Source organism: Bidens hawaiensis, unplaced genomic scaffold (genome assembly GCF_021521415.1).
Source record: "Bidens hawaiensis isolate Kalapana, Puna unplaced genomic scaffold, B.hawaiensis_p1.1 tig00033126_1, whole genome shotgun sequence".
Classification (NCBI taxonomy): Eukaryota; Viridiplantae; Streptophyta; class Magnoliopsida; order Asterales; family Asteraceae; genus Bidens; species Bidens hawaiensis.
The window spans coordinates 9,808-17,364 of record NW_027495659.1 but is presented as its reverse complement, the minus strand read 5'-3'; the positions used below and the strand labels follow the sequence as shown (position 1 = coordinate 17,364).

The window sequence follows — 7,557 nt, the reverse complement described above, 5'->3', positions numbered from 1 at the left end:
CATCGCCGTTTGAAGCGCTGTACGGACGGAAGTGTCGATCACCACTCTGCTGGGCAGAGGTGGGTGACAGCCAAATCCCTGGTCCAGAACTGGTACTCAAAACCTCGGAAAAGATAGTTCAAATCCGAAATCGCATGGCAGCAACACGAGATCGCCAAAAGAGTTACGCCGACAAGCGCCGAAAACCTCTCGAATTTCAAGTGAACGATCGAGTGTTACTCAAAGTCTCACCTTGGAAAGGTGTGGTTCGCTTTGGTAAGCGAAACAAACTCAACCCACGATATGTTGGTCCCTACCGGATAAATGAGGGCGTTGGTCCGGTGGCGTACCGACTGGACCTACCAATGGAACTCGGTGGCGTACACAATGTATTCCACGTGTCCAATTTGAAGAAATGCCTGTCCTATGAAACCCAAGTAGTTCCTTTGGAGGAACTGCAAGTTGATGAACAGTTACGTTTCATTGAGGAACCAGTCGAGGTTTTGGATTGGGAAACCAAAACGCTCAAACACAGCAAAATTCCAATCGTTAAAGTTCATTGGAACTCGAGACGTGGACCGGAGTTCACGTGGGAACGCGAGGATCAAATGATGAAAAAGTATCCTCACCTTTTTGAAGGGCTAACCAAACACAGAAAACCGCGAAACCCGGCAAACTGTCAGACATCACTTGAGGTATGAATTAAATTTCGGGACGAAATTTCTTTCTACTAGGGGATGATATGACAAACCGAAAATTTTTCTTACTTTTTCAGACACTCATCACGACTTGACTCAAATTTTCAAGACGAAAATTCTTTAACATGGGAATGATGTGACAATCGTCAATTTCAGGTTAACTCCGTTAACTCAACTCCGTCAATTCAAACTTAAGATCACTAAATCTATAACGCACACTTCATTACATTTAAACTAGGGTTTAAATGACGCTTAACACTTACTACATGTGTAGTCTTTCGGGATTTGCACCGAAACGCAAACGAGTTGACGCAAACGATTGAGGATTAAACGAAAAACGTCAACATAATAATTATGTGATAATTATGTGTTAACATATGTGTTACTTGATTATATGGTGTGTAATGCTAGACAAGAAACAAGAACTAAGATAGTTAAGTTAGAAAAACAACAATTGAAAGTGAAGGGACTTGAGTGTAACTTGTATGTCTATAAATATAACCTTAATCACTTAACCCTAACTTATTATCATAACCCCAAGCTCCGATCGGCCCTCCCTCCCTTGCTCCCTTGGCTGCCGTCCACCATACACACACATTCAACCAAGAAATCAAGCTTGTGATTGAAGAACTAGGTGCTAGGATGGTATAATTGATCATTCTATACATTCTTGTTGCTTGATTTTGATGTTTGTTGGGTTAACCACAAACCCTAAGCTGCCGATTTTGTGTATGTATATAGCTAATATGATTGTGGTTGATTGAATGATGATTTGATAACTAGATTGAATCTTGTTGCATGTTGATTGTTGTGTCTTTGATTTGAGTTCAAACACAAACCCTAATCAAGTATGTAATATGTAATTGATGTGCATGGATGGTGTTTATGGAGTCTAGAGGGTCATATGAATGCATGATAGTTCATAGATTGTTAATATGTTGAGTTTGGATGCAAACAGTTTCTGGACAGAATGTGTATTTGATGTTTAAGTGACTGTAACGAAGTGTAAATCTCTTTGTTGTTTTAGAACGCTAGAGAGAGTTTTTCTGTGACGCGCATCTTGGTGATTTAATTTGGGAAATTCTTCGCAAACAGTGAGTTTCACTTACCCCTTTTAAACTGTTTTAAACGCTTTCACTTGGGGGAGATAACATACTCCGATAAACGCATTTAAGATTTTGTTAGTAAATTATATATCACTTGTAAAGGCTAAGTGGCAACGAAACAATTGAAGTCCTACACATCGAACCGGTTAATATTTGGAATAGCGAGTCACTGTTGAGTAGTACTACTGGGTTTGACAAACCCCACCCAACGCTAAACTCGACTGGAGGTCGAGCGGGTGTAATTTTGGCTGACACGTACCATGGTCTGGAGGACCTGGTGACAAGGCACTTAATAAAAGAGTCAGCTTCGGTGTCGAACACTTAGTAATACTTGTTGTATAGACTAGCTACCTATCGAATATATAATTGACATAACACTATCTGGTAACGCAAAACGCAAAACGCTGTAACGCAAAACGCTGTAACGCAAAACGCTGAACGCAAACGCTAAACGATTTATTTTTATATAACTTGTGAACTCACCAACCTTGTGTTGACACTTTTAGTATGTTATTCTCAGGTAGCCGAGGCGGGCGCGCTGTTTAGGAACATGCATTGCTTGAAAAACTTTTAACCATGCAAACTCACTTTTAACTGTTATCATTGGTTTTAAATCGTCCTGCGTGACGTAACATTGTTTCTATGGTTTTACGCTTCCGCACTTATTTTCATTTAAACGTTTTTATGGTTTGATTATAACTGATGATTCCGATCCTGTTAGTTCACACCCTCTGACGGTAAAACTCCGTTAGTGGATTTTGAGGGTGTGACATACATCGGTGGTTTCTCCAACACCGACGATGAAGCCTCCCCAACCGATGGAATTTTCATTTCTGAGGCTTATCCGACCTCAAGGTCCTTTTCAACCAATCTCATCTTCGTTTCTTGCTATGTCACATGATCAACAGATGAATATGGTCTTGAGCTTACTTCATTTGTATGAAAACCAAATGTCTGCTAAACGAATAACTCAAGAACGTATGATGGACAATCAACAAAAGCTGATGGGCTACATCTCCTATTGCTAGAAAGAAACGAAAGATCTCTGTAGATTGTTCAGTCTCAGGGGTGAAAATCAAAGAGCAAGAGGATCTTATATTGCAGCTGACATGCAAGGATGATAGGATGATGCACTTAAGAAGCTCAAGAATGATGATGAAAATCCAGATGCTTCGGGTGCTGGAGGAAGTGAGCCTATACAAACTCACAGCTCGTCCTCTGGTTCTGGTACGAGTGCTGTTGGTGATTCGGGAAAGCAGATAATTGTTTATCGTGATTATACATCTGCTAAGCCCATTGAGATGATCAAGGCTGATACTATCATATTTGTTGATGGTACGAGGGTGGTTAGAAGTATTATTGTTGCGGATGAGATTGAAGCGGGACATTTTGTTGAGAAGTCCCTAACACGAGAGCATATTTCCATACTGCTTGGTCTACACGATGATGAGTTAACCGTGTTAGAAGCTGAGGACGATGTGGAGGTTGAGAACGATGAAGAGATCTTAAATGATCCTACTATTGAGATGAACAAGCCCTTTATTTATAAGGATGAGGCGGTGGAGATTGAGGACATGACTGCTGAGGAATACCCTTATTTATTTCAACACGCTAATGTTGATTAGGGTGCTCATATATTTACTAAAGAAACCGTCAAAGTAGCAGAAGATCATATGGATAAGGTTTCTAAGGGCAAAAGCGTAGTTAATACGAGATTTGATTCAATAAGAGATCCGACTGTTGCTGATATTCAGAGATGGTTTGGTTATCGTGATAAGAAATCTCGTAAGATTATTGAGGCATACCGATATATGGATAAAGAGCAGAAAGTTGAAGCTGTCGCTCGCACTCAAGCAAATCCGATGACATCCTTCAAAGTTGTATCTAAGGTTCAAGGTGATATTATTTCGTGGCTCTTTGATTCTGATTTGAATGTTTTTATTATAAATGGGATAAAGGCGTTCAGTATTATGAGAAGATTACTGACGTTCTTTCGTTACCAATATGGGACATACGGTCTCTCGCGTACCGTCCTTTTATAAACCGTGGGAGAAATCGACATGCCGAATGGTTTCATCAGCATCCGCGTTTCGAGGACAATCATGGGTTTAAGTTCTTTAAACCTCATATTCCAACCCGTAAGCGTATCGATGAGATTGACCAAGGACAGGTTGGAGGAAGTTGGTCCTTAAGGTAAAGCCGCCAAAAACAATGAAGCGTGTACCGGTTAAGTCGTTGAATCAACACATGTATTTATCTTTCAACCGCTGATACTACGACAACCGGACTGGCGAGGCCGTTATTGTGTTGGGTAAGGGCTTAAAGAACGAGCTGATAAAGATCATTGATCCGATGTGGCTCGTGAACTTGACAGAGACCGACAATAACGTGTTGTTCAAGAATAAGATATTAATTGAGCTTCGTGAAGACTATGACCGAGCAATGCAATTTCAATGCGTTGCTCGTGTGTGTCATGAACATGGTATTCACAGCTGTAGAGATTGGCAGACCAATCACTTCAATTAATTTAAAGACAAAGAGCTCAAGACGAGGGGGTGTCTGTTAGTACACGGTTTTGCGTCTCGAGTCTTTGTAATTATCGTTTTGTATTTATCATTTATCTTAATGTAAAAGTCTTTGTTATATTAAGTTAGTTCGTTAGTTGAACAGTCTAGTTCGTTAAGGATGCTTAACGAACTAGACATTAAGTTAAGTTTCCTCCTGATTCGTTAAGTATGTTTAACGAATCAGGAGGCGGTTCGTTATTATTTATTATTTAATGTATTGTAACGAAGCATGAGTCTAGTTTGTTACGGAATGTGTAACGAACTAGACCTGTCTTCTATATATAGTGGGTTCGTCCACTGTTTAATTTAAGTTTTGAGTTAACATATTGAATTGCTGTCCAAGTCTCTTCTCATTCAAAGCTTCAACTAATTACCCATTCCAAATTATATATACACATACAATACAACTAATACTAATATATACATATATGAGATATAATTGTTAAGAGTAAAAATGAACTAGATCCGATAATAGTTTATTCTGAGATCAATAGGCTTTCACATTTATCTTTTCCAAGCTTTAAGTGACAACGCAGATGTCAGTTTGAGATTCAATGTAAGGCCCCGTTACCGGTGCCTCACTTTTGACGTTGGATTTAGTCATAAACACAGTTCTACAAATCAGAGTTTATTAAAACTTTCCGGAAACGTTAACATAAATCATTCGATACAAAACATTCGATATTTTCTTTAAAACATAATATACAACATCATATTTTAAACATAATTTCTCTTCCATCTTCAAATGCCAGCCATTCAATCCATGCCATGTGCCTTCCTCATGCTAGCTCATTAAACATATTTACATGCGTGCATACTAAAAGTCAGCTACGCTGAGTGAGTTCTAGTTAATCAGGCAACATACAATTCGTTCTCATACATTCCTTCACTTATCTGAAGACACATATAAATACTTTAACTTTGTATAAATATCCATAAGAGGAATGTCACATAATATCTATTAAAAGATCTATCACTATTGCCCATATTATATTCTCCATAAGAGGAACAATCTATATATATTATCCATATAAGGAACACTTTATATATTATCCATAGAAGGAACACTATGCAATATCCATATAAGGAACGCTATACATTATCCATAGAAGGAACTTTATATACTATTCATAAAAGGAACACTATACATTATCCATAAAAGAAACTCTATATATTATCCATAGAAGGAACACTATATACGTTATTATTTAATATCCATTTAAGGAGCATAAACCTTATTATTAAATATCCATTTAAGGAACACTAATAAGATCCACAGACCTTATCTGCACTATCACTTCCCGGGTCTAAATCCAATAGAGGTTATAGGGATTTGCCATCCTAACTTACTATATCATTTATAGAGCCCGCGTACCGTTCATACACTTGCTTCCTCATACCATACGTACAACTAATCACCTTCCGTGTCAATACGTGCAATATCCGAAGATCGTTCACGTACCGACAACCTTTCATTCACATTCAAGACAGACATTACTTAACATATAAATCATACATTTCATACACTTGCCATTTAAGGTAAGTGTATTAACTATCACGTCGAGTATGCACACAGTCCCGAAAACATAACAAGGAAGTGGAGCTAGAAACTCACCTGGATCCTGTTTCTTTCTCCGTTAATTTTTATTCCCTTCTTTAGTTGAGCTCTGCTAATTGTATATAAGTTACACGTATCAATACTTGTCCTAACTGTATTTCAGCCGAAATGGCTAAGTCTAGTCTAATCTATTGGTCTTGTTTTAGATTACTTTTACTTATAATATTTTATTCTTAAGCACTAAGGTATTCAAATACTTTTAAGAGGAGGAAAACTTAAGGAACAATCCAATCTATATTTGGTGGTTGATAATCATAATAAGAAATATAATAATATCTATATTCATAACACTCCCCCTTGATTATCAACTTCATACGCTTTATGCTGCCTCATTAAAAACCTTGCCAGGAAAACCCAGTGGGATAAAACCTTAGCTAAGGGAAAAAGAGTGCAGCGCGTATTTTCTCCCCCTGATGAGAATCAGTTAAGCTCCTTAAGTCGACGCATCCCGATCCCATGAACCAGTTTCTTAAATGTTGAGGTCGGGAGTGATTTGGTAAACAAATATGCTAAATTGTCACTGGAACGAACTTGTTGGACGATAACATCTCCACTCTTTTGCAAATCATGTGTGAAAAAGAACTTTGGCGAAATATGCTTGGTTTTTTCACCTTTGATATAGCCCTCCTTAAGTTGAGCAATGCATGCTGCATTATCTTCGTGTTAAACGGTTAGCCCCTCGTCTTCAGAATAAATACCACAAGATCCATGAATATATTGTATTACCTTCCTTAACCAAAAACATTCTCGACTAGCTTCATAGATTGCTATTATTTCCGCGTGATTAGATGAAGTAGCGGTGATTGTCTGCTTTACTGAACGCCATGAAATTGCAGTACCTCCATATGTGAACAAATATCCAGTTTGAGATCGACCTGTATGAGGATCAGAAAAATAACCTGCATCTGCAAAACCAACCAAACTTGTTTTAGATTGGTTAGTGAAATACAAACCCATATCTTTTGTACCTTGGAGATATCGAAATATTTGTTTGACCCCATTCCAATGTCTCCTAGTCGGGCATGAACTATATCTTTCCAATAAGTTTAAAGAAAACGATATATCCGGTCGTGTATGGCTAGCAAGAAACATTAGTGCACCAATTGCACTTAAATATGGTACTTCTGGACCAAGAATTTCTTCTCCATCTCCCGGAGGTCGAAATGGGTCTTTCTCAACATCCAGTGCCCTTACAACCATCGTAGTACTTAATGGATGCGATTTCTCCATATAAAATCTTTTGAGTAGTTTTCTGTGTAATTTTCTTGGTGCACAAGGATTCCATCTTTAAGATGTTCAATTTGTAACCCAAGACAAAACTTTGTCTTTCCAAGATCTTTCATTTCAAATTCTTGTTTCAAGTACTCAATTTCCTTTTGGAGCTCCCCCGGAGTTCCAATTATATTCAAGTCATCGACATATACAACAATTATGTCATATCCAGATTCTGACCTCTTTATAAAAATACATGGACATACAGAATCATTTTTATATCCTTCTTTCAACAAATATTCACTAAGGCGAATATACCACATACGTCCAGATTGTTTTAGCCCATATAAAGATCTGTTTAACTTAATTGATAGATG

At 37.9% G+C, this 7,557-nt stretch overlaps 1 pseudogene; it reads right to left on the bottom strand.

Annotated features, from left to right (window-relative positions):
* Window positions 1–6,388: 6,388 nt before the first annotated feature.
* Window positions 6,389–7,168, bottom strand: LOC143584431 (secreted RxLR effector protein 161 pseudogene; annotated as a pseudogene).
* Window positions 7,169–7,557: the final 389 nt, after the last annotated feature.